At 44.3% G+C, this 27,967-nt stretch overlaps 1 long non-coding RNA gene across 1 annotated transcript in view; it reads left to right on the plus strand.

Annotated features, from left to right (window-relative positions):
- Positions 1-529: 529 nt before the first annotated feature.
- The window catches only part of LOC139362237 (uncharacterized), a 62,550-nt gene continuing 35,112 nt past the window's right edge, over positions 530-27,967 (plus strand). Inside the window, exons 1-2 of the long non-coding RNA XR_011620678.1 lie at positions 530-881; positions 14,674-14,799. This is a non-coding gene — a long non-coding RNA (uncharacterized lncRNA). The remainder of the gene's footprint in view (positions 882-14,673; positions 14,800-27,967) is intronic.

Genomic DNA, 27,967 nt, shown 5'->3' on the forward strand with positions numbered 1-27,967 from the left:
ATGTTCATTCTGGGCTGGGTCAAACCTGGGCAGGGATGAAGGGCAGGATGGGCCTGAGGTGACAGCCTGCAGGGCATCTGGCCCCTCTTTAGTTCAGTTGTCAGCTCTGAGCCATGGCATCCTGGGTGCATTCATGATCTTCTCCATGCCCCAGGGTCCCCATCTATTAAACGGGATATTGGGGGATCCTGGGAGGACCAGGTGAGAGTGTATATAGAGAATACCCAAAACAGTGCTGGCACATAACAGCTGCCCCACACACCTTAGCCATCCTGGGTGCCTCAGTCTCTCCTGTGTCCCTTTCTCCTCCCCCACGCCTCCCCATCTGTCACACCATTCACACATTCACACCAGCCACAGTTGGTGGGCATCCACGTTCTCTTGAGGGTCCACCTGCTCCTTCCCATCCTCTCTGTCTCCTCCCTCACCAAGATTTTCTTAATATTCTAGGCTCTAGAGTCCTAGAATGTTCCAGTTTCTAGCACTCTAGAACATTCTAGGCCCCACCAAGCATGTGCCTCTGTGTCTTTGCTCACTAGGTTCCCTCAGCCTTCAACACCTTGAGAGCTTCTTTGGAGGCCCTAGCAGGGGTGCGCAGCTACTTATATACCCTTGGCTGAAGACCAGTCCTCTCTGTCGGAGATTGTCTTAAGTGCAGCTTTGGGAGGGACGCGCACGGAGTGGTGAGGGAGGAAGGGGACACCTGCCTAGCCAGCCATATCAGCCGAATCAACTTTGGCCATCAGTGGGGTGACAGATGTCACAGCCAGATCACCCTCACATTCCCCTAGCCTTGAATACCTTTCCCCATCTTCTTCACCTGGCACTTTTTCTTGTGGCAGGAGATGGCAGGATGAGATTGTGGTCTTCCATCCACACAGGTAAGTGACAGTCCTCAGCTCAAATCGCCTCCTCTGTGAAGCCTTCCTAATCACACCTCCCCAACCAGGTGGACTCCTGTGCCCCATGGAGAGGTAGACATCCACATCCCACAATGGCCCACCCCATTGCTCCGTGCTCACCTCCAATTTCCTCCCACATAGGAGCTCCTGCACAGTAGACAGCCACTGGGGCAGGCTCGTGGGGGCAACCTCCCACACTTTTTGAAAGACTAAATGAAGGACTAACAGGAGATGGGGAAAACGCTGGCTTGGCAATTAGGAGAGCAAAGCTTCCATGTTCTTCCACACCCCTAATCTTTGTCCCAGACCTTGTCAGGCCTTGCTTTCTATTTGAGGACCCCAGGACTCTGAGAAGACCCAAAGCCAACCTGCTCAGTTGCCGGCTGAAAACCTCAAACTATCAAGAACATTGACCATGGTCTCCTTGGGTACACTCAGGAGCTTTATGAATGCTCCAATTACCCTGTAGTCTCATGGTAGGAGAGAGAGATGGAATTGGGAAGAGACCTGAGAAAGTGTTTTTTTTGTTTTTGTTTTTGTTTTTGTTTTGTTTTGTTTTGAGATGGAGTTTCGCTCTTGTTGCCCAGGCTGGAGTGCAATGGCGGGATTTCAGCTCACTGCAGCCTCCGTGTTCTGAGTTCGGGCGATTCTCCTGCCTCAGCCTCCCAGACAGCTGGGAATACAGGCACGCACCACCACGCCCAGCTAATTTTGTATTTTTAGTAGAGATGGGGTTTCATTATGTTGCCTAGGCTGGTCTCAAACTCCTGACCTCAGGTGATCCAACTGCCTGGGCCTCCCAAAGTTCTGGGATTACAGGTGTGAGCCATCATGCCTGGAAAGACCTGAGAAAGTTACCATCATATTTCAGTTAATGAAATCCTTTGACAGCTTTCTGTTTTGAGTCCCCTACTGCATGTACATCTGTAGGGAGGCATGGAAGTGAGGTGAGTAGGGGATGTGGGGAGAGGTGGTGATATACCCAGATCCTTACAAACATCTAAAATTATTCAGGATTCATTTTTTAAAAGTTATCCAAAGATTAGATTCCCAGAAATGGGGAGAGAGTTCAGCCTCTGGAAGATTAACACTGTGCAGCTGATTTGTCCAAGTCCGACAGATTTTTCTCCCCGAAAGACTGCTGCGCCTTGGGACCCTGTAATGATACTGCTGGGAGCCCCAGCCCTCTTGCTTCTATTTCCTTCTCTCCATTGTCTCCCGAATGTCCCAGCCTCTTCCTGGCTAGTAGATGCTGATGGCCCTGAGTGACCATCCAAGTGGCTCCAAGCCTTGGATTTCTCTCCTAGGAAACAGAGAATAATTTTTCTCTATCATGCTCATAGGGAAGATGAGGGCTGTGGAGACAAAACGGGCTCAAACATGAGAAATAACAAATTTCCTATTAAATGTAAAATGGTGAAGAGGAAAAGGAAGTGGGCAGAGAGCTGGGACTTGCGGATCTGAGCCGTGGCTTCCTCTAGTTCATGAAGGGATGGACCTTGTTTGAGTCACTCACCATCTCTGGACCCTGGTTTTCCTGATGTATAAATAAGTGTCTTGGATCTGCTCATTTGGGGGATGTGGCCAGCTTCCACCTTCCAATCTTGCATACCCCATTTCCTGTCCTAGCAGCCCTGGAGGAGAGGTTCCCATCAGGTTTGGTGAAAGTTTCTTTCCAAACGATATGGCCATGGAATGCTGGGTTGGGATCTACTCAGAGGCTGCGGCTCCCTCCATCTCCGAGACCACGCCAGCAGACTGGGTTCTCACATTTTGAAGCATGCTATGGAATCTGACCTGGCCTGGATTTCCCAGCAGTGGGGTTATGTCCTTCTGACTTGGCCATCTGAAGTAGGACCCCAGGCAAGAGGACACCTTCTCAGAAACTGCTTCTTGTTTATGAAAGTCATTCATCACTGTTCATGGCAGAATTTCCTCCAGGATTGGTTTCTCCAGCAGTGAGCTGTCACACCAATACCACGTAGAAAGCTTGGGGGTTGAGGGTGCTAGAGTCTTGGGCCAATCATGATGTAGATGCGGATATGAGCTCCAGTTCCTTCCTGGTTTTGCCACTTCCTAGCCATGTAGCCTCAGAGAAATCACTTGACATTCCAAGTGGGATGGGGGTGATTGGATCACGGGGGCCATTTCTCCCATGCTGTTCTCCTGAGAGTCAGTGAGTTCTCACAATATCTGATGGTTTTATAAGTGTTTGGAAGTTCCCCTTTCGCTCTTCTCTCTACTGCTGCCTTGTGAAGAAGGTGCCTGCTTCCCCTTAGCCTTCTGCCATGATTGTAAGTTTTCTGTGGCCTCCCCAGCCATGTGGAACTGTGAGTCCATTAAATCTCTTTCCTTTATAAATTATCCAGTCTCGGACAGTTCTTTGTAGCACTGTGAAAACAGACTAATACACCCCCAAACCTGGCTACCCCATCCATCAAAGAGGGACAATAATAGTGTGGCCAATAATTAGATTGCATTCCCCCAAAGCAGATCCCAATACATGGATTTGATTAAAGTAATTCATTTGGTGATGACTCAGGAGTCAGGGGTCAGGACTGAGAAGTGAGACAGGAAGGGAGGTAAATTCATTCAAGTGGGAAGACGGGCAGGTCTTCACCAAGGGCAACCAGGCTTGATCCCCCTGGAGCCTCTGCAGGAGTACATGGCACACACCTCAGAGCTGCTCCACTGTGGGGTGAGGAACCTGGGTGTTTATCCATTATCTGTGGGCAGTTCTTAGGATGTTAGTGCCTCAGAACGCCCACCTACCTCGTGTGTGGACCAAGCACGCCCCTGTGACCAGAGAACACCCTCAGCCACAGAGATGCAGGAAGTCAAGGCTATGTTTGGGAAGTCTAGGGTAGGCAGAGGGGCATGGGCCAGGTGCTGATGGTGCCTGCTGTGCCAACTTGGTTGCTATGAGGGTGACGCTTACAACAGTGCCTGGCATGTGACCAGCTCCAAAGAACTCACTTATTATTACTATTAGCTATGCCCCAACTTCCTCCATTCCAAGTGAACCCAGAGTTTGTTTCAGCATCAACCTTTCTCCTCGTAGCCATGGGTTTCAACGGAGGCTGACTCCAGCCCAGCTCCATGGCTGGGGTCTTGGCCAGTATAAATCAATCGTGGCCCCCATCTATAGTACCTTTTCTAAAATTTTCCTCAGGAGAGGAACCAGAGCACAGGTTTACCTCCAGGATAAGCTTATCACCTTCTCACAGGGTCAATATCTGTGTTTCCTTCTTTAAGAGAACAAAAGTCTAGGTTGGGGAAGTTCTCCTGGATAATATACTGAAGAGTGTTTTCCAACTTGGTTCCATTCTCCCAGCCACTTTCAGGTACACCAATAAAATGTAGGTTTGGTATTTTCATGTAGTTCCATATTTCTTGGAGTCTTTGTTCATTATTTTTCATTCTTTTTTCTCTAATCTTGTCTTCACACTTAATTTCATTGATTTTCAATATCTGATATCCTTTCTTCTGCTTGATTGATTCAATTATTGATACCTGTGAATTCTTCATGAAGTTCTCATGCTGTGTTTTTCAGCTCCATCAGGTCATTTATGTTCTTCTCTAAACTTCTTATTCTAGTTAGCAATTCCGCTAATGTTTTTTCAAGGTTCTTAGCTTCCTTGCATTGGGTTAAAACATGCTCCTTTAGCTCAGAGGAGTTTGTTATTATCCACCTTCTGAAGCCTACTTCTGTTAATTCATCAAACTCATTCTCCATCCAGTTTTGTTCCCTTGCTTGCAAGAAGTTGTAATCCTTTGCAGAAGAAAAGGTATCTGGTTTTTGGAATTTTCAGCCTCTTTGCACTGGTTTTTCATCATTTTCATGGGTTTATCTGCCTTTGGTCTTTGATGTTGGTGACCTTCAAATGGGGTTTTCGTGTGGATATCCTTTTTGTTGATGTTGATGCTATTCCATTCTGTTTGTTAGTTTTCTCTCTAACAGTCAGGCCTCTCTGCTACAAGTCTTCCACTCTAGACCCTGCTTTCCTGGGTATCACCAGTGGAGGCTGCAGAACAGCAAAGATTGTGGCCTGTTACTTCCTCTGGAAGCTTCATCCAGAGGGGCACCTACCAGGTGCCAGCTGGAGCTCTCCAAGATACTCCTCAAGAAGAGCAACCCCAAGACACATAATCATCAGATTCACCAAGGTTGAAATGAAGGAAAAAAATGTTAAGGGCAGCCAGAGAGAAAGGTCGAGTTATCCACAAAGGGAAGCCCATACATTAACAGCGGATCTCTCTGCAGAAACCTTACAAGCCAGAAGAGAGTGGGGGTGAATATTCAACATTCTTAAAGAAAACAATTTTCTGTCATCCTGATACCAAAGCCTGGCAGAGACACAACAAAAAAAAAGAGAATTTTAGACCAATATCCCTGATGAACATCGATGCAAAAATCCTCAATAAAATACTGGCAAACTGAATCCAGCAGCACATCAAAAAGCTTAGCCACCATGATCAAGTGGGCTTCATCCCTGGGATGCAAGGCTGGTTCAACATATGCAAATCAATAAACACAATCCAGCATATAAACAGAACCAAAGACAAAAATCACATGATTCTCTCAATAGATGCAGAAAAGACCTTTGACAAAATTCAACAGCCCTTCATGCTAAAAACTCTCAAAAAATTCGGTATTGATGGAATGTATCTCAAAATAATAAGAGCTATTTATGACAAACCCACAGACAATATCATACTGAATGGGCAAAAACTGGAAGCATTCCCCTTGAAAACTGGCACAAGACAGGGATGCCCTCTCTCACCACTCCTATTCAGCATAGTGTTAGAAGTTCTGGCCAGGGCAATAAGGCAGGAAAAAGAAGTAAAGGGTATTCAATTAGGAAAAGAGGAAGTCAAATTGTCCCTGTTTGCAAATGACATGATTGTATATTTAGAAAACCCCATCATCTCAGCCCAAAATCTCCTTAACCTGATAAGCAACTTCAGCAAAGTCTCAGGATACAAAATCAATGTGCAAAAATCACAAGCATTCTTATACACCAATAACAGACAAACAGACAGCCAAATCATGAGTGAACTCCCATTCACAATTGCTTCAGAGAGAATAAAATACCTAGGAATCCAACTTACAAGGGATGTAAAGGACCTCTTCAAGGAGAACTACAAACCACTGCTCAATGAAATACAAGAGGACACAAACAAATGGAAGAACATACCATTTACATGAACTGTAAACTAGTTCAGCCATTGTGGAAAACAGTGTGGCGATTCCTCAAGGATCTAGAACTAGAAATACCATTTGATCCAGCCATCCCATTACAGGGTATATACCCAAAGGATTATAAATCATGCTGCTATAAAGACACATGCACACGTATGTTTATTGCAGCACTATTCACAATAGCAAAGACTTGGAACTGACCCAAATGTCCATCAATGACAGATTGGATTAAGAAAATGTGGCACATATACACCATAGAATACTATGTAGCCATAAAAAATGATGTGTTCATGTCCTTTGTAGGGACATGGATGCAGTTGGAAACCATCATTCTCAGCAAACTATCACAAGAACAGAAAATCAAGCACCACATGTTCTCACTCATGGGTGGGAATTGAACAATGAGATCACTTGGACACAGGAAGGGGAACATCACACACTGGGGCATGTTGTGGGGTGGAGGGAGGCGGAAGGGATAGCATTAGGAGATATACCTAATGTAAATAACAAGTTAATGGGTGCAGCACACCAACATGGCACATGTATACATATGTGACAAACCTGCACGTTGTGTGCATGTACCCTAAAACTTAAAGTATAATAAAAAATAAAAATAAAAATAAAAAAAGAAAACAATTTTCAACCCAGAATTTCATATCCAGCCAATCTAAGCTTCATAAGCGAAACAGAAATAAAATCCTTTACAGAGAAGCAAATGCTGAAGGATGTTGTCACCACCGGGCCTGCCTTACAAGAGCTCCTGAAGGAAGCACTAAGTATGAAAAGGAAAAACCAGTACCAGCCACTGCAAAAACATACCAAATTGTAAAGACCATCGACACTATGAAGAAACTCCATCAACTAACAGGCAAAATAACCAGCTAACATCATAATGACAGGATCAAAGTCACACATAACAATATTAATTTTTGCTGGGAATAGGCCCCCAAATCTGGCCATAAACTGGCCCCAAAACTGGCCATAAAGAAAATCTCTGCAGCACTGTGACATGTTCATGATGGCCATCACACCCACACTGAAGGTTTTGGGTTTACCAGAATGAAGGTAAGGAACACCTGGCCCACCCAGGACAGAAAGCTGCTTAAAGGCATTCCTAAGCCACAAACAATAGCATGAGCAATCTGTGCCTTAAGGACATGTTCCTGCTGCAGGTAACTAGCCAGAGCCCATCCCTTTATTTCAGCCTATGCTTTTGCTTCTCATAAGGAATACTTTTAGTTAATCTATAATCTATAGAAACAATGCTTATCACTGACTTGCTGTCAATAAATACATGGGTAAATCTCTGTCCAGGGCTCTCAGCTCTGAAGGCTCTGAGTCCCCTGATTTCCCACTCCATATGCTATATTTCTGTGTGTGTGTCTTTAATTCCTCTAGTGCCACTGGGTTATGGTCTCCACGACTGAGCTGGTCTCGACAACTTTAAATGTGAACAGGCTAAATGTCCCAATTAAAAGACACAAACTGGCAAATTGGATAGAGTCAAGACCCATCAGTATGCTGTATTCAGGATACCCATCTCACATGCAGAGACACACAAAGGCTCAAAATAAAGGGATAGAGTAATATTTACCAAGCAAATGGAAAGAAAAAAAAAAGAAAAACAAAAAGAAAAAAAGCAGAGCTTGCAATTCTAGATACACAAAGACTCAAAATAAAGGGATAGAGGAATATTTACCAAGCAAATGGAAAGCAAAAAAAGAAAAAAAAGAAAAAAAGCAGAACTTGCAATTCTCGTCTCTGATAAAACAGACTTTATACCAACAAAGATCAAAATAGACAAAGAAGGGCATTACATAATAGTAAAGGGATCGATGCAACAAGAAGAGCTAACTTTCCTAAATATATATGTACCCAATACAGGAGCACCCAGATTCATAAAGCAAATTCTTAGAGACCTGCAAAGAGACTTAGACTCCCACACAATAATAGTGGGAGACTTTAACACCCCACTTTCAATATTAGATAAATCCACAAGACAGAAAAATTAACAAGGATATTCAGGACTCGAACTCAGCTCTGGACCTAGCAGACCTAGTAGACATCTACAGAGCTCTCCACCCCAAATCAACAGCATATACATTCTTCTCAGCACCACATTGCACTTATTCTAAAATAGACCACATAATTGGGAGTAAAACACTCCTCAGCAAATGCAGAAGCATGGAAATCATAGCAAACAGTCTCTCAGACCACAGTGCAATCAAATAAGAACTCAGAATTAAGAAACTCACTCAAAACCGCACAACTATATGGAAACTGAACAACCTGCTCCTGAATAACTACTGGGCAGAAACCAGGAAGTTCTTGGAAACCAATGAGAACAAAGGCACAACGTACCAGAATCTCTGGGACACAGCTAAATGAGTGTTTAGAGGGAAATTTATAGCTCTAAATGCCCACAGAAGAAAACAGGAAAGATCTAAAATTGACACCCTAACATCACAATTACAAGAGCTAGAGAAGCAAGGGCAAACAAATTTAAAAGCTACTAGAAGACAAGAAATAACTAAGATCAGAGCAGAACTGGAGGAGATAGAGACACAAACACACACACAAAAAAATACTTTCAAAAAATCAATGAATCCAGGAGCTGGTTTTTTGAAAACATTAACAAAATAGATAGATGACTAGCCAGGCTAATAAAGAAGAAATGAGAGAAAAATAAAATAGACACAATAAAAAATGATAAAGGGGATATCCTCACTAATCCCACAGAAATACAAACTACCAACAGAGAATACTGTAAACAGCTTTATGCAAATAAACTACAAAACCTAAAAGAAATGGATAAATCCCTGGACACATACAGCCTCCCAGGACTAAACCAGGAAGAAGTAGAATCCCTGAATAGACCAATAACGAGTTCTGAAATTGAGACAGTAATTAATAGCCTACCAACCAAAAAAAGCCCAGGACCAGATGGATTCACAGCCAAATTCTACCAGACATACAAAGAGGAGCTGGTACCATTTCCTCTGAAACTATGCCAAACAATCAAAGAAGAGGGACTCCTCCCTAACTCATTTTATGAGGCCAGCATCATCCTGATACCAAAACCTGGCAGAGACACAACAAAAAAAGACTTCAGGCCAATATCCCTGATGAACATTGGTGTGAAAATCCTCAATAAAATACTGGCAAACCGAATCCAGTAGCAAGTCAAAAAGCTTATCCATCATGATCAAGTTAGCTTCATCCCTAGGATGCAAGGTTGGTTGAACACACGCAAATCAATAAACAGAACCAATGACAAAAAACACATGATTATCTCAATAGATGCAGAAAAGGCCTTTGATAAAATACAGCATCCCTTAATGTTAAAAACTTTCAATAAACTATATATTAATGGAACGTGTCTCAAAATAATAAGAGCTATTTTGACAAACCCACAGCTAATGTCATTCTGAATAGGCAAAACTCGAAACATTCCCTCTGAAAACCGGCACAAGACCAGGATGCCCTCTCTCACCACTGCTATTCGACATAGTATTGGAAGTTCTGGCCAGGGCAATTAGGTAAGAGAAAGGAATAAACGGTATTCAAATAGGAAGAGAGGAAGTCAAATTTTCTCTGGTTGCAGATGACATGATTATATATTTAGAAAACCCCATTGTCTCAGCCTAAAAACTTCCTAAGCTGATAAGCAATTTCAGCAAAGTCTCGGGATACAAAACCAATGTGCAAAAACAACAAGCATTCCTATATGCCAATAATAGACAGAGAGCCAAATCATGAGTGAACTCCCATTCACAATAAAATATCTAGGAATACAGCTTACAAGGGATGTGAAGGACCTCTTCAAGGAGAACTACAAACCACTGCTCAAGGAAATAAGAGAGGACACAAACAAATGGAAAAACATTCTATGCTCATGGATAGGAAGAATCAATATCATGAAAATGGCCCTACTGCCCAAAGTAAATTATAGATTCAATGCTATCCCCATCAAACTACCATTGACTTTCTTCACAGAATAAGAAGAAACTACTTTAAATTTCATCTGGAACCAAAAAAGAGACCGTATAGCCAAGACAATCCTAAGGAAAAAGAACAAAGCTGGAGGCATCACGCTACCTGACTTCAAACTATACTACAAGGCTACAGTAACCAAAACAGCATAGTACTGGTATTAAAACAAATATATAGACCAAAGGAACAGAACAGACACCTCAGAAATAATGCCACACATCTACAAACATCAGATCTTTGACTAACCTGACAAAAACAAGCAATGGGGAAAGGATTCTCTATTTAATAAATGGTATTGGGAAAACTGGCTAGCCATATGCAAAAAACTGAAACTGGACCCCTTCCTTATATCTTATACAAAAATTAACTCAAGATCAATTACAGATTTAAAGGTAAGACCTAAAACCATAAAAAGCCCAGTAGAAACCCTAGGCAATACCATCCAAAACATAGGTATGGGCAAAGACTTCATGACTAAAACACCAAAAGCAATAGCAACAAAAGTAAAAATTGACAAATAGGCTCTAAATAAACTAAAGAACTTCTGCACAGCAAAAGAAACTAGCATCAGAGTGAACAGGTAACCTACAGAATGGGAGAAAAATTTTGCAGCCTATCCATCTGACAAAGGGCTAATATCCAGAATCCACAAGGAACTTAAACAAATTTACAAGAAAAAACAAACAACCCCATCATAAAGTGAGCGAAGGATGTGAACAGACACTTCTCAAAAGAAGACATTTATGTGGCCAACAAACATGAAAAAAAGCTCATCATCACTGGTCATTAGAGAAATGCAAGTCAAAACCACAGTGAGAGAGTGTAAATTAGTTCAACCATTATGGAAGATATTGTGGCAATTTCTCAAGGATCTAGAACCAGAAATACCATGTGAACTAGCAACTCCATTACTGGATATATACCCAAAAGATTATAAATCATTCTACTATAAAGACACATGCACACATATGTTTATTGAAGCACTATTTACAATATCTAAGGCTTGGAACTGACCCAAATGCCCATCAATGATTAACTGGATAAAGAAAATGTGGTGCAGATACACCATGGAATACTATGTAGTCATAAAAAAGGATGAATTCATGTTCTTTGCAGGGACATGGATGAAGCTGGAAAGCATGATTCTCAGCAAACTAACACAGGAACAGAAAACCAACAACACATGTTCTCACTCATAAGTGGAAGCTGAATAATGAGAACACATGGACACAGAGAGGGGAACATCAGACACTGGGGCCTGTTGGGGGGTGTGGGGCTAGGGGAAGGATAGCATTAGGACAAATGCCTGATGCAGATGATGGGTTGATGGGTGCAGCAAACCACTATGGCAGGTGTATACCTATGTAACCTGCACGTTCTGCACATGTATCCCAGAACTTAAAGTATAATAATAATAAAAAAAGAAAACAAAAGGCTTTGGCATTTTTCCTTTAGTACCCTCCCTGTCTTCACAAAGGTCTCGGGTTTGCAGTCAATGTGCCTGTTTCTTGTTCTGACGTCTGGAGGGCTGGGCCTAGAAAGGAGGAAGGCAGTCATTTGTGATGAAACTGAGAAAGTTGAATGAAGCTTCCACATTCTTGCAAATTCACACCTTCTCTGAGTGCTGCACTTAGCCACATGCTAAGTATTTTGGTGCCTTCTGGGGGCCTGGGAGGCTGGATGAAATTATTGAGTTATGAAGTAATTTTACTTGGAATGAATACTGAATTTTTTTCTTGCAACAAAGAGACACTAACATGTATCTGACTTTTTTTTTCTTGGTAATTAATTTTAGGAAGTACTTGTGAATGCAATCAAGATGAGGGTGGACAAAGTCATACTGGGCGTCGTCTCAGAGCTGTAGAGCCAAACAACAGCCTTAATGAACAAAGCCACGTGGTCTTGGGGTTGGAGGGAAGGTTAATAACTGACTCTAGGGCTCAGCGATGCTGGAGGGACATTGAGGGCTCACTCAGGCCCAGAGATGTGGGGAACCCTGGAGGCTGGGAGTCTCCTTGACCCCTGCATAGAAAAACAATGCATTAGGGAGAAAGTCCTTCACTTTTGCTGCTTTATAATGGCCTGATAAGGCTGTGTGGACCCTTCTGGTAAATTGGGACATTGGCTATTATAAAAGAGGTGCCCAGGCAGTGAGGGGGAGAAGTTAATAATATTAATAATAATTCTGATGATTACTCTGCATGAGGCACTATTTCTATTCCCTATAGCTCTCCTGAAAGATAGACATTATTAGGCCCATTTTTATATGCAAGGAAATTGAGCCTCAGAGCATTAAGTAACTTGCCCTGGAGCATGTGTCTGGTAGCAGGGCAATCAACTGTCCCGATTTGCTTGGGACTGGTGTGGTTTCAGCACTGAAATTTCTGCATCTCTGGAAACCTTCTATTCTGGGCAAACTAGGACAGGTGGTCACCCTAGAGGAGTCAGGGCCTATGTGATGGCCAGGTCCACGTGGTTCCCAAGACTGTTGCTCTCAACACTGTGCCAGCCTCATACGTAAGGCAAAGCTCTTTCCTGTAAGGCCGCATGAATAGGAAGCTGCAGAGGAAGAATTTGAACCCAGGACTGTCTTCCTCCAGAGTGGGTGTTTTCTCACCAGGCCATCAAGACAGGAGCACCTGACTGTTGATACACAATGACAGAAGGTTCCAGAATGCCTTTAGCCCTGTGGTGCTGCTGTGAACCGATAGGTAGGCCTAGTAGTTATGCCTTTCTAGGGGGCGCACATATTCCTGGGGGAGAAGCTGGAGTCTTTGTAGCATCTGCATCCTGGCCCTAGCTTGGGGCCAGGCCTGGTGGAAAGCAGGGATGTCCTAAAGCTTTGAGGAATGAAGGAGGGAGGAGATTGCACACAAGGTTGCTTTCATTTAAAGAGCAACACCAGGCTGGGCAAGGTGGCTCACGCCTATAATTCCAGCACTTTGAAAGGTCAAGGAGGACAGATCACCTGAGGTCAGGAGTTTGAGACCAGCCTGGCCAACATGGTGAAACCCTATCTCTACTAAAAATAAAAATAAAAAATTGTCCGAGCATGGTGGCGGGTGCCTGTAATCCCAGTTACTTGAGAGGCTGAGGCAGGAGAATCACTTGAACTCAGGAGGCAGAGGTTGCAGTGAGTCGAGATTGTACCACTGCACTCCAGCCTGGGATGACAGAGAAAGAGCAAGACTCTGTCTCAAAAAATAAATAAATAAATAAACAAACAAACAAATAAAGAGCAGCACCAATGTTCAACCGCTCAATAATCAGCAGACACAAATACAGATATAAAATAAAGACCAATTTTAGTTGAGGTGTCTCTCTGTCTTTGTGTCTGTCTCTCTCTCTCTCTATATATATATGTATAAATAATATATAACATATTCTGTCACCATATTTATATACTCACAAAAGTTTTTCAAGCTGTTTCTCCTTCCTTGAAGCTGTTTTGAATTTATGAGCAACTAGAGTGGAAAACTTGTTCTTCATTGTGGCTGGCATTAAACATCACATTTAGCTGCTTGTCCTAATTATCCCTAGATTTGTTTCCATGTTTTGCTACTCCCAGGAAACCCTGTCTTTCCAACCTCCCTGGTTCCAGGGCCCCTGTGTTCTCCTTCCTTGTAGCCAGAACAGAGCCCAGATGGAAAGATGTGCCAGCCGAGTCTATTTCAAGTGACTTTACACCTTGGCTGTTGGCACGCTGCTGGTGTGTTCTGATATCCGCTCTCCTCTCTTTCTATGGTAATACAAGCCTGACATTTTGGCTGAGCCTACAGCCACCCCCAAAGTAAAGACTACATTTAGCAGCATTCTTTGCAGCCAACTGTGGCTCTTTGAGTAAGTTTTGGCCAAAGGGTATGAGTGTGACTTATACAAGCTCTGAGTTATGCCCGTAAAGGGAAGCCTTGTACCCTCTCCAGCACCATTTCTTCTCTCCCTGCTAGTTGGAATACAAGTGTGTTGGTGAACTCTTTGGGAGAATTTCTCCATTTATTTAACTGGGATAATCCTGAATGAAAAAGCAAACAAAGAAATACGACTCCATGGTGGATAACCAGCAGAAATAAAAGACAATAGAAATAGACCTACAAAGATGTCAGATATTGGAATGGTCAGAGGCTGACCACAAAACAACATCATAGAGATGGCAGAACAACATCCTGGGAGAAGCTTGGGTTCCTGTTACCTTGGGGGCTGCCTGGCTAGCCTGCATATATAAGGGAGAAGTCAATGTCTACCTTGGGCCTCTGCTATGGTAACTGACTCCATATCCAAGTAGCATACTGCTTCTCTGTAGCAGCTAATTTCACTCCGGAGTCACTGTCTTCCAATCAGTATGTTAGTAGATGCTATGGTTTGGACATGGCTTGTTTGGCCCTACCAAGTCTCATGTTGGAATTCAATCCCCAGTGTTGAAAGTGGGGTCTTGTGGGAGGTGTTTGGGTTGTGGGGGCAGATCCCTCATGAATGACTTGGTGCCATTCTTGTGGGAGTAAGTGAGTTTTCATTCTTAATTCCTGCAATATCTGGTTGTTGAAAACAGCCTAGCACCTCTTTCCATCCCTCTCTCAGCTCCCCCTTCATCATGTGTTCTCCACATACCAGCTACCTTTTGCCTTCTGACATGAACGGAAGCAGCCTGCAGTCCTCACCAGAAGCAGATGCTGGTGCCATGCTTCTTGTACAGCCGGCAGAACTGTGAGCCAAATAAGCATCTTTTCTTTATAAATTACCCAGCTTTGGGTATTCCTTTGCAGCAACACGAGTGGACTAATAATAATGTATTTATTAGCATGGCCATTTTCAGAAATAGCTTAGGCTGACACCAAACAGAATCTTCAACTTCTAGGGCTTTTTAAATCATAATTTTGGTGAGAACCTGACCATTCTTTTTTTAACAGACGGCAATTGCAAGGGTCCATAAGGCTCTAGAATTGGTTGGAATTGGTAGAAAAAGAGAAGGAGATGATGATGGTGGAGGGCAAAGAGAAGGCATGATAGCATCTAACCTTTATTAAGCAATAACTATGCACCAACACTATGCTAAACACTTTACATGTATACTCCTGTGAGTTATGCACTATTACAACTTCCACTTTATAAGTGAGGAAACTGAGACTTGCTATGCTCAGTCACACTGGCTTCCCTGCAGTTTCTCTCTAACATTGTGCTTCGTCCTATGATCATCACTTTGCATATGCTATTCCCTCTGTCCTGAATACCCTTTCTACCTCAGGTTGTCAGATACACAAACAAAACTCAATGAATAAACAAAAACAGGACGTGCAGATAAATGCGGAATATCAGATCAACAATGAGTAAGGTTTTATTATAAACACATCTCATGCAATATAATAATGTTATGCTAAACATTATTTGTTGTCTATTTGAAATTCAAATTTAACTGGGTGCCTGGGCAGCCCCATTTATTTTTATTTTTATTTTTTATTTTATTTATTTATTTATTTATTTACTTATTTATTTTTAGACAGAGTCTCGCTCTGTCACCAGGCTGCAGTGCAGTGGTGCAATCTTGTCTCACTGCAACCCCTGACTCCCTGGTTCAAGCAATTCTCCTGCCTCAGCCTCCTGAGTAGCTGGGATTACAGGCACATGCCACCACGCCTAGCTAATTTTTGTATTTTTAATAGAGACCGGGTTTCACCATGTTAACCAGGATGGTCTCGATCTCCTGACCCCGTGATCTGCCCGCCCTCGGCCTCCCAAAGTTCTGGGATTATAAGCATGAACCATCGCGCCCAACCCTGGGCAGCCCCATTTTTATCCCAACCCTCTTACCTTTTGTTTGTTTGTTTGTTTTGTTTTGTTTTGTTTTAAGAGGGACTCTTGCTCTTGCCTAGGCTGGAGTACAATGGTGTGATCTAGGCTCACTGCAACCTCTGTCTCCTGGGTTCAGGTAATTCTCATGCCTCAGCCTCCCAAGTACCTGGGACTACAGGTGTACACCACCACACCCAGCTAATTTTTTTGTATTTTCTGTAGAGACAGGGTTTCACCATGTTGGCCAGGTTGGTTTCAAACTCCTGACTTCAGATGATCCACTCACCTCAGACTCCCAAAGTGTTGGGATTACAGGCGTGGACCACTGTGCCCAGTCCCAATCCTCTTACTTTACCTGGTTATTTCCTGCCTACCCTTCCAATCTCAGCTTGAGTGCAACTTCCTTAGGGAAGCCTTCCCTGACTCATAGCCCAGAAGGAGCCCCTTGCATATAGCTTCTCCAGGACCGTGCATCTTGCCCTCACAGCCCTTATCTCCATTGGACTGTTTGATTAACTTGCTCTCCCTCAAGTGGACTGCAATGACCTTGATGGCAGGGTGCGCACCTGCTTTTGCTCTCCATTGCATGTCTCCCCCGCTCCTAGCACATGCCTGGCACATAGCACATACATGAAAAAAGAGTTGTGGAATGAAATAAAGGGCAGTGGAGTAACTGGCCTAAGACCCCCCACTTAGCAAGTAGGAGAATTCACAGTCGGTGCTAAGAAGCAAAGGCAAGAGATGTTTGAAAGGAAAACCTCCCTCCTTAGCATGGCCTCTCGGGCCTGCCACGTGCCTCCGTGGCCCCTCTTGAGGAAGGCAGCTTCGTGGGTTAGTCACGGTCCCTGGAGCAAGACTGCCCGAGATAGAACCCAGGCTCAGCTGCTGAGTATCTGGATAGTCATGGGCTGCCACCTCACCTCCCTGGGTCTCAGCTTCTCTGTCTGTAAAATGGTGAGCAAAACCTCTCATAGGGCTTTTGAAAGGATTAAGCGAGCCAAGACCTATGAAGCCATAGAACAGTGCCTGGCACCTCCTATGTGCCCGGTAAATGTGAGCGACTGTGATGCCACCTCCACCTCGCTCGCTGTGTTCCAGCTGGGCCTGAAGAGTGCCTTCAGACCCTGGGGACTTTGCATGTGCTATTTCCTCTGCCGCTGAAGCACTTCTCATCTTTTTTTTTTTCCCTGGTCAGCTCCTTCCCATTCTCTAGAGCTCATCTCTGCTCAGAAAGGTCTTTCTTTGGCCGGGCGTGGTGGCTCACACCTGTAATCCCAGCACTTTGGGAGGTGTAGGCAGGCAGATCGGGAGGTCAGGAGTTTGAGACGAGCCTGGCCAACACGATGAAACCTTGTCTCTAGTAAAACTACAAAAATTAGCCAGGCATGGTGGTGTGCACCTTTAATCCCAGCTGCTCAGAAGGCTGAGGCAGAACTGCTTGAACCCAGGAGGCGGAGGTTGCAGTGAGCCAAGATCACACCACTGCACTCCAGCCTGGGTGAGAGAACGAGGCTCTGTCTCAAAACAACAATAACAACAACAACAAAACCTTTCTTCTTCCCACCCACTGAAGGTTCATACTCTTTCCCTCCCCATCCTGTTTCACTGGAGCCCTGTGTGCAATATGTAACGAAACGAATATTTGGTGTGTATTTGTATAGGGTCTGTTTTCTTCTACCAAACTGTAAGTTCTACAAGGACAAGGACCTCTCCTGATTTGCTCCCCATGACATCCACAGTGGCCAGCATAGCACCGCACCAGTCATACAGTAGGCACTCATGGTGAACTAATACACAGTGACAAAACCTGCAGGACCTGGTGGCTGATGGCACGGTAGGGAGAAGAGAGGAAAAGGAGGGTCCTGAGAAGTGGGGGACAGCTTTGCCTTTAATGGAAGCAGGGCATGGGGAGGGTCCTGGATGCCGTTCAGTTCAGTAAATGTTTATTGAGTGTCTGCTAGTTGTTCTACTTCTTTCCCATCAGTTAATCACACAAGCTAAGTCAGAACATGGAAAATATCTCATGGGCCAAATAACGCAGACGAAAGCTCTATGACCTTGGAAGATACTCCCATAGCAGCCGCCTTGAGATCTCTATGTGTATCTAGGGACAGATGGAAATAAGAATCATAATTGATGCCAGGAATTGCCAATTTTAAAATACAAATGATATACAGTGATTTTTAAAAATCCCGTAAGATACATATATTTTCCATTTTGCTGAAATGATAACTGAGTCTTAGAGGCAACAAGTGATTCGTCCAAAATCACAGAAAGTAGCAGGACTGTTGAGGTTTTACCCTTTGTCCATCTGGCTCTAATGCCTGTGCTGTTGCCCCATTTACCCTGCAGCCTCTGAAAAGCTGAACCTTGACATGATTGGTCTGGCTGCCAGTCCCAGCTTAGCTCAATACAACAGGAGCCAGAGGTCTCACGGTTCATGCATTCAGCGCTGACCAAGCACGCCCTCTAGGACCTACTGCTGGGGGAGCAAACTCAGCAGTCATTATTCTGATTTGCTATTCTTTCATTAATTCTTTCACCTTTTGATTTACTGATTAATGCATTCATTCATTCATCAAAATGAATTGCACAGGCAGACATGTAAATAGGAAATCGTAGCAAGATGTGATTACCTGGGAGTGGCAGTGCTGGAGCAAATTGGCCCTTGTGCTACCAAAGTTCCCAGGACTGGAGGACCAGACCCGTTCTTGAATCTCTAGGACGGGGTGCAGAAATGGAAATCCACTGGAGACATCAAGCATGGTGGCTCCTGTTGGATCCCTGGGGAGCCTAGGCATATCTCATCTCTTGTTAATCCTCATGTCCTTGCTGCCTTAATCAAAAGCAATCACAGTATGTGTGACTTAAAAGGAATGGCCAAGAGGGATTTAATTCAAAACAGGCATGTCTAAAACTAAGCACACCACTGGATGGGAATCAAGTGATTATGTGAACAAAGAGAAGGTAGCAAGTCAGAGGCCATCTGTTCATTCACAGGCACTCCTCAAGGACTCCTCAGTGCCAGGGCCAGGGCTTCATGGGGCCTACAGTCTAGGGGGCAGAAGAACAATGAACAATGACCATGTGCAAGCCATGTGCTGGAAGGAGGGATAAACGCAGAGCTGTGAGCCTGGCGGTCTGTGGCTATAACTGTCCATCTCACCACTGTCCACACTCAGGACCTGGAGGGCAGAGTGTGCCTCTTCGTAGTGTCTGTCTCCCCAGGCAAGGCTGCTAGAGTGCAAAGTGAAAATGGTGGGCCCCTTTTTCAAACTGGAGAAAAGATGTTGACATAGATGTGGTGAAAAGGGAACACTTTTACATCGCTGGTAGGAATGTAAATTAGTTCAACCACCATGGAAAACAGTGTGGAGATTCCTTAAAGAACTAAAAGTAGAACTACCATTCAATCCAAAAATCCCATTACTGGGTATCTAAAGGAAAAGAAGTCATTATATGAAAAATACGCTTGCACATGCAAGTTTATAGCAGCACAATTCACAATTGCAAAGATATGGAACCAACCTAAGTGCTCATTGACCAACGAGGGGATAAAGAAAATGTGGTATATATGCACCATGGAATACTACTCAGCCAAAAAAATGAACAAAATAATGTCTTTTGCAGCAATGGGACAGAGCTCGAGGCCTTTCTAAGTGAAGTAACTCAGGAATGGAAAGCCAAATATCATATGTGCTCACCAATAAGTAGGAGCTAAGCCAAGAGGACATAAAGGCATAAGAGTGATCGGGGACTTGGAGGAAGTTGGGAGTGGGGTGAGGGATAAAAAACTACATATTAGGTACAGTGTAACTGCTCAGGTGACAGGTGTACGAAAATCTCAGAATCACCACTTAAGAACTTATCCACATAGCCCAAAACCACCAGTATCCCAAAAACTATTGGAAAAAAAAAAGTTACTGAAATATAAAGCATCTTTCCTTTTGTGGTTTTCTTCTTGCTCTGTGATAGTGTTTCTTTAAATTTACTATTAAACTGCAATCATGGCAGGGTGAGGTGGCTCATGCCTGTAATCCCAGCACTTTGGGAAGCTGAAGTGTGCAGATCACCTGAGGTAAGGAGTTTGAGACCAGCCTGACCAACATGGTGAAATCCCATCTCTACTAAAAGTACAAAAATTAGCCGGGACTAGTGGTGGGCACCTGTGATCCCAGCTACTCAGAAAGTTGAGGCAGAAGAGTCACTTGAACCTGGGAAGTGGAGGTTGCAGTGAGCTGAGATCACACCATTGCACTCCAGCCTCAGCAACAGAGCGAGACTCCATCTCAAAGAAACAAAAACAACCAAACAAAAAACCCTGCAATCTAAGTTAAAATAAAACTAAAAATCATTAGCATGAATTTTATCACTTATCTTTATATTGTGTGATGCCAGTCTTCCATGCAAATATGAGTGCATCGATCTCTTATATAGAATCTCAGGAATTACACATTCCTATTCTATCTTGTAGCTCCTCTAGGCACATGTATTTCATTCTTACCTAAACACTGGAAACAAGGCACAAAACAAACTCATTGGTTTTGGTTGCACCTCTGACACAGGCACATTCTACCAATGCTCTCTATCTGTGCCTTCCTGCTGAGTAAGGAAAGACTGGGCAAAAAGGGAATTGTGTCCTGCCCTGTCTTTCTTTCAATGCCATCATCTCCAGTGTTGGTGACTGGTTAATTCAGAGAAGCAACATCAGCACAAAAGGATTGGACAAGGTCCCTCCGTCATTCATGTTTCTTTGAACATCGTGGCCTTTTTTCTGCATTTTGACCCAAGTTTGGGTTGTAACAAAAAGCATGGGCTCCAGCAGCAGTCGGAGTCGCTGTTACTGAGATGGAGAGGCCTCATGCTTGCGGTGCAGTTGCTCTGGGTCATGCTAAACGCTCATGCATCATGGATCCATCAGAATTCTGGACCTGCTGAGTGCTTCATGGAAACGAGGTGGCAGGGAATGGCGGGTACACTGCATGCTGTGGTGTCTCCTCTGCTCATGTGCAGGGTCTATTGTCCCATCAGACTTCACTCACAAAACACAAGTTCAAAGACAATGCCCTTAAGAATTTCAAGACTGTGATAGCAAAACATTAAACCAATCATGGGGCCCAAGGCCTTGGTAAACTTTTGCTGATGAAAGAAAACTTTCCCCAACGTGATCATATTTGACTTAGGATCAGTAGGTTAAATGGAAGTCTTCTAGGCAGGGAAGGGGGTAAGATAGGCCTAACTGGAGGCAGGAGAAAGTATAGCATGATGGGAAATTGTGGTCAAATTGGCAAGGCTGACAGGTCTTGTGCCTGGGAGGGAGGGGCACTTATGAGGCTGAATAGGAAAGCTAGAGCCAGATTGAAGCCATCTTTGTCTTCTAAACTAAGGACATTAGAACTCTACTCACTGTCAATGGGAAACTAGTGAAGATACCATTAGGTCTTGGGTTCAGAAAGAGGACTCCATTGCAGGGGAAGCTGGATTAGAGGAACTGGCAATGAGACTGATGCAAACAGTCACAGCCTAGGGCCATGGGGGCTGGACCTGGATGGGGCTTCAGGACTGGCAAGAGGGTTCCATTTGAGGGAGAATTCAGAGGGACAACCAAGAGAGGGGGTGAGTAGCCTGCAGGAGGCAGAGAGGCAGGTGGGAGCTGAGGGCAATCCATGGCTTGCTTTCCCATCTGGTCGGCTGCATTTTCTAACTTCTGAACTCAAGAGCTTGGAGACACTACAGGGTTGAGAGACCTCTGAAAATTCCCTTTGGATCCCACTGCCTGCAATTTCTTCCATTTACTGTTTTCTTCTGCTTAGGATGAGCGCATTTAAGCAAGGGAAGGAAAACATTGCACACGGCATGTTATTTTTTAGAAAACCCATGGCACAAATAAAAAATATAATATTTCAAGGCTTCGTTTATTTGCAAGGAAGAGACCGTGTCTGCCTATAGGTTCTGGATAGCGCCCCAAACCCCACTGGCCTCTGTAAACACTCTTGGATGGTAAATAATAGTAGCACCAGTGTTAAATCTATTCGTTAGGGTCTTGGCATGAGCATACCATGATTTCAGAAGTCCCTCTTGAATTCTAGGAAACAAAACTTACTGCTTGGGGTTTCTATGCAGAGTTACTGCTGGAGAAAGGTGGAAGGTCGTGTTCGTGCCAACGGAAACTTGTTATTTTTATTTACTTATTAGGTCATGAGCATCATCCATACCTTATGCTTGCAACATAAACTCTCTCATATATATAACTATATAGCATGAGAGTGAGATTTTCCTCACACTCCTAGGTTGGAGCCTGGGCCCCCCTCTCTTATATGAGAAAACAGGGCCTTCTGGAGGCTAGTGACTTGCCTAGCATCATACAGTTGGAAAACACTAGAACTTTCTCTCAGTGCTTCATGGTCCAAGTTTCCACTAAACCAGTGTTTCGTTTTTCCATGAAAACATTCCTGTTAAAGAGCAAGGCCGTTCTGAGGGTTCTGGGAGAAAAGTTTACAGTGGGTTCCTCTAATGAGAAAAATGTGATAAAAATCTAATACTTTATCTTCATTCATGCATACCTTCCGTCTTATTGTATACTACACCAAGTCTGTTTTTGACATACAAATAGTGCTTTGAATGACTTCTCAGAAGGATAAATGCTTAAGAACACATGTCACATTTATCTTGTGTCTTGGCCACTAGGTAAGTCCCTGCACTACTCAACCTCACACTGAGGTGAACTGCTCCATACTGTAGCTGCCACTGAGCCCTAAAAACAGGATGAGAAGATATATATCACCCACAATAACACTACCTAACCAACAAACCCAGAATCTCAGCAGCACACAACAATCAGCATTTATTTAGCTCAGAGGTCAGCTGGAGGGTGACTGATCTCGGCCCATGCTCAGCCAGGCTCCCCAGGGGCAGCCCAGCTCAGGCCCCACAGACCTCTCATCCTCCTCCAGAGACCAAGGCTCTAACCCAGGTGTGCTCTTCTCATGGCAATGGTACAAAAACCCAACCACCCAAACACATCCCGACCACTGGTCATGTCACACCTGTTAGCATTCCACTGAGCAAGGCAAGCAAGCTATGTGGCTGAACTCCAAGTCAATGGGTGGGGAAATAGTCTTGTTTGTTTGTTTGAAGAGATAAAACTGAAATAATAATATGGCAAAGAGTGTGGATACATGGAGGGGTGAGGATTTGGGGCTATTAATGAAATCTTCCATAATTGTGAGATAACTAGCCAGGTTATTATCTGACAGTCCTACTGACTTGTGTCAGGGACTGACATTTTAATGACAGCTCAGCTACTTTTTAGAAATGTGACCTTCTACAAGACCTTTTCTCTCTCTGAGCCTTAGTTTTCTCCTCTGTATAGAAGGAAAAATAGCTCTTTTTTAATAGAGGTCTTACCAGGATGAAGTAAATGATTTTATGGAAAAGCATATTATGAGAAAGCACTGTGAAGACATGCTTACTATTAACCCATGTCATAGGTTTCTTGAGTTGCTATACTTAGCTCCAAATAACTTCTGATGTTAAAAATAATCAAATCCAGACTATTGGCTGCTTTAGAACAGGGATATAATTATCAAAAGTAATGAAAGCAACAACTACAGCCTCCGTGACAAAATAACAATAGGAATACAGTTGGCCCTCTGCACCCACTGGGCATTGGGTCCAGGACCCCCGAGGATATCAAAATCCATGGATGCTCAAATACCTTCTAATCAGCTCTCAGTACCCATGGGTCCCATGTGGACACCGAGGGCTGGCTTTACTGTCATAAAAAGTAAATGTACTTTACTGTACTTTAATGTCGTATTTACAATTGTACTTCCTAGCGGTATCTCAACCACTAAGATGTAGTACTTATTCCAATGAGTGTTTGCTGGGTGAATGAATGGATGGATGGATGGATGGATGGATGGATGGATGGATGGATGGATGAATTGGAAACAACAGGGATGCATTGGAGAAACATTTCTCTGGTTTTAAAATTGGCTTTCAAAGGGGAACTCTAGAAAAATATCTAGGTGAAGCACCCTGGGAAGCCAGAGTTTTACCTGCTTTGAGGAGTAATTACTCATCTCTATAGATAGATTGTAAAGGTTTTCTTCAAAAATCCCTAGCAGGCTTGCAGAGCCACACTTAGTGTTTGTCTTTTCTCTTCAGCCAAGTAAAACAGTTCTTCAAGCCAAAAGGTCTTATCTTTATTCTCTGTGACACGGTCAAGCCCCTAAACTTTGATAATTAGAGGAAAGAGAAATTGGCATATTATTGACAACCACAGATGGGTCCAGCATTTCCAAATGTCAATTCCTTGGTTCTCCCAAGCTCAGAGGGAAGCATTAGAATTCACAATTTACAGATGGGGCTCTGAGCTCAGCAAGATTGTGGAATTTGAACCCAGGGAACAGTTTAGGCTGGTTCTGGCTTTTTCCCTGGCCCACGATGGCACTAAATACTTGCTATTTGTTTGCTTATCAGTTAACTGAAGCTACTATTAAGGCAATAGCAATTTGGCATGGAACAAAATGATATAACACCTCTCAGCACCCCAGCTCTCATGGCAACATCCTGAACCCCACCAGGCTCGATGAATGTTGATTCTGACAATGGTGTGGTCCAAGCCCCTCATTTTCCAGATGAGAAAACTAAGCTCCAAAAATGAGTGACTTTTTAGGGTCACACAGCTAGTTAGTGGCAGAGCTTGAGTTTGCTGGAAAGTTCTCTCTCTCTCTCTCTCTCTCTCTCACACACACACACACACACACACACACACACACACACACATAGCCAGGCTGAGGCAGGGGTTGTGGGGTGGGGGTGTGGTACCACCAGCTTCTTACTGTGAGGGACCAGGCCGCAAGCAATGCTTGTCATCCCCCCCTGCCTTTCAGAGTGGGGTTGAGAAACTGATGGAGGCTGAAGGCCTCTGCACCCTGGAGGACAGGGGAGTCTGTGGACACTGAACACATTTGAACGGCAGCCCCTCAGCCCGTACATTTGTGCAGTGCTCCCCGGGACTGATTTCCCCGACCGGATCTTTATCAAAAGCATGACTGAGCTTCAGAAGCAGCCCAGCTGGCAGAGGAGACTTGGGAAAGAGCAGTGGCACGGTGGATTGTAAGTTGTCAGAACAGGAAACAGATTCGCAATGGTGGTTTCAGGCTGGTTGATTCCGTGTGCGAGGGCACCAGTCCGTGACGTGAAGGTCTGTTTTGGCAGGCTGTGGGCAGCTGAGGCATTTCTATCACATGGGTTGGGGCCTTCAAATGGTCCGGCAGCTGCCCCTCTTTGCCTCTCAGAGTGAATGGCTGGGTAGATCTGACTCTGCATAAAGACCAGCTCTGCTTCCTGAGAGAAAGAGCTCTGCCCTGTGCCCTGTGCAGAGTTTCACCACTCTCCTGCTGTGTGAGCTTGACATATCACTTAGTCTCTCTGTGCCTCGGGCTCCTCCTCTTTCAGATGAGGGCAAGAGTAGTGGAGAGTAAATGAAATGCATAATTAAATGGTTCGTCCTCTAATATCATGGAGATTAAGTAATTTCAAAACCAGAACAATGCAAACAGAGGCGCTCAGCACATGTTGGTTAATGCTCTTACTGTTTCTGACCCTGTACCTTCTGATGCAGGCCAATGAGACAGAGTTTTGGCTACTTCAACTCTGCCTGGAGTCATCAACCCAAAGTTTTTGGACCTGAGCATTTATCCCTAAAATTAACATCAACCGCTCATTGAACAGCTCCGGTTTGCCTGGCACTGTTTTCGTCCCTGTATATAGCATCTCATTTAATTGAAACAACGAATCTGTGCACTAATCATACAATAAAAATAGCCAGTGAGCATTATTTGAACTTTGAGGTGGACTTTTAAACACTTTGCATGTATTAACTCTATTAATTAGGTTTTAGGTCTTATTTCCCCAATTTTGCTCGTAGAGAAACTTGCAGCTTAGATAGCTGAACTGGACAGACCAGGTCTGGACACTGCAGATCACAGGGAGACTTAATTTCCTCTGGATAAAACCTCTCTCTCTCTCTCTCTCTCTCTCTCTCTCTTTCTCATACATCCCCGCCTCCACACACACACTGTCACACATGTGTGCAACTGTGCATGGAAATAGTATTGTAATGATAGGGAAGGGGTTCCATGGGCTATCCAGGCAGCCTGCCTTGGCCTGTAATCTCACCTACCTGGAGCCCAGTGTAGGATGGAAGTGGCTGGGGGCCAGGAGAATGAGCTAAAGAGGCCCATGAGCAGCAGAGGCAGGGGCTGTGCCATAGCAGGGCAGGCTAGAAGCTGGAGCACAGTTGAAAGAGATGGTGTCCATTTTCACACTGCTGAAAAAGACATACCCGAGACTAGGTAATTTACAAAGAAAAAGAGATTTAATGGACTCACAGTTCCATGTGGCTGGTGAGGCCTCACAGTCATGGCAGAAGGCAAAAGGCAAGTGTTAAACATGGCGGCAGGCAAGAGAGAATGAGAGAACCAAGTGAAAGGGAAAACCTCTTATAAAACCATCGGATCTTGTGACTTATTCACTACCACAAGAACAGTGTGGGGGAACGACCCCCACGATTCAATTATCTTCCACTGGGTCCCCCCCACAGCACGTGGGAATTATGGGAGCTACAATTCAAGATGAGATTTGGGTGGGGACACAGCCAAACGGTATCTGATGGGATGGGGGCTGGATGTCCTGCTGGGCCCCGGCTTGCCAGTGTTTCTGGCATCAGGAGGATCTACAGGGGAGTCTAGATTTTCTGGCAAGCCAAAAAATAGCCATGTTTCATTGGCCCCCTCTACTCTGAATGCACTCATCCCTCCCACAGCCCAAGCTCTCCCTAGTGAGTGAACTTTTATTCATTATTTCAGATCAGTTTGGGGGTTCCTCCTTGACTGCCCGAGAGAGTGGTTCCCTGGGCTCCCATGGCATTTGGAACTTTCTTCCACCTGAGCATCTGCTTGTAGTCTGAGTTCTGCTCTTGACTGAAGAAACCCTCAGGGCCACCTGGGTTCTGCCCAGCTTAGCACAGGGGCGTGGGACACAATGGGAGATGAATAAAAATTGGTTGACTGATGACAAATAGAAGCCTTGGGGAGCAGGATCCAAAAGGAGTTTTTAATTAAAAAGGCAGAAAGAGGAATGAATACAACAATCTCATCGTACAGATCAGAAAGCTGGGACTTGGCCAATATTATGGGGCTGAACTGTGTCCCCCCCAAATCCATATGTTGAATTCCTAACCTCCAGGACCTCAGAATGTGACAGTATTTGGAGATAGAGACTTTAAAGGTGTAATTAAGTAAAATGGGGTATGAGAGTGGCCCCTAATCCAATATGACTGGTGTCTTCACAAAAAGGGGAAATTAGACACAGAGGCACATACAGAGAGAAAACCACGTGAAGACACAGGGAGAAGACAGCCATCTAGAAGCCAAGGAGAGGGGCCTGGAACTGATCCTTCCCTCACAGCCCTCAGGAAGAACCAACCCTGCCCACATGCTGATCTTGGACTTCTGGTCTCCAGAACTGTGAGACAATACACTTCTGATGTTGAAGGCTTCAAGGCTGTGGTACTTTGTTACAGAGCCCTAGCTGATTCATACAGTAAGTTGAAAGGACTTGTTTATTGCCACAGGTCTTGTGGTGGCAGAGCCAAGAGTTAAACCCAAGTCAGCTTACTCCAAGGCCCATTTGTTAATCTCCCCACTCTATGCATCTTTCTTAGGAGTTCTCCCAACTTCCTTTTGGGATAAGAACCGTTCTTGCATTTACCCAGCCTCTACTACTGGTACTCAAGTAAAACTCCATTTGATCAGGAGGAGAATGGTGATTCTGAAGCAGGACGGTGAATGGAAGAGTTAAATTCAATGGGCCGGGTGCGGTGGCTCACACCTGTAATCCCAGCACTTTGGGAGGCCAAGGCGGGTGGATTACCTGAGGTCAGGAGTTCGAGACCAGCCTGGCCAACATGGTGAAACCCCGTCTCTACTAAAAATACAAAAATTAGCCTGGTGTGGTGGCATGCGTCTGTAATCCCAGCTACTCGGGAGGCTGAGGCAGGAGAATCACTGGAACC

The sequence above is a fragment of the Macaca nemestrina genome, chromosome 3 (assembly GCF_043159975.1).
Source record: "Macaca nemestrina isolate mMacNem1 chromosome 3, mMacNem.hap1, whole genome shotgun sequence".
Classification (NCBI taxonomy): domain Eukaryota; kingdom Metazoa; phylum Chordata; class Mammalia; order Primates; family Cercopithecidae; genus Macaca; species Macaca nemestrina.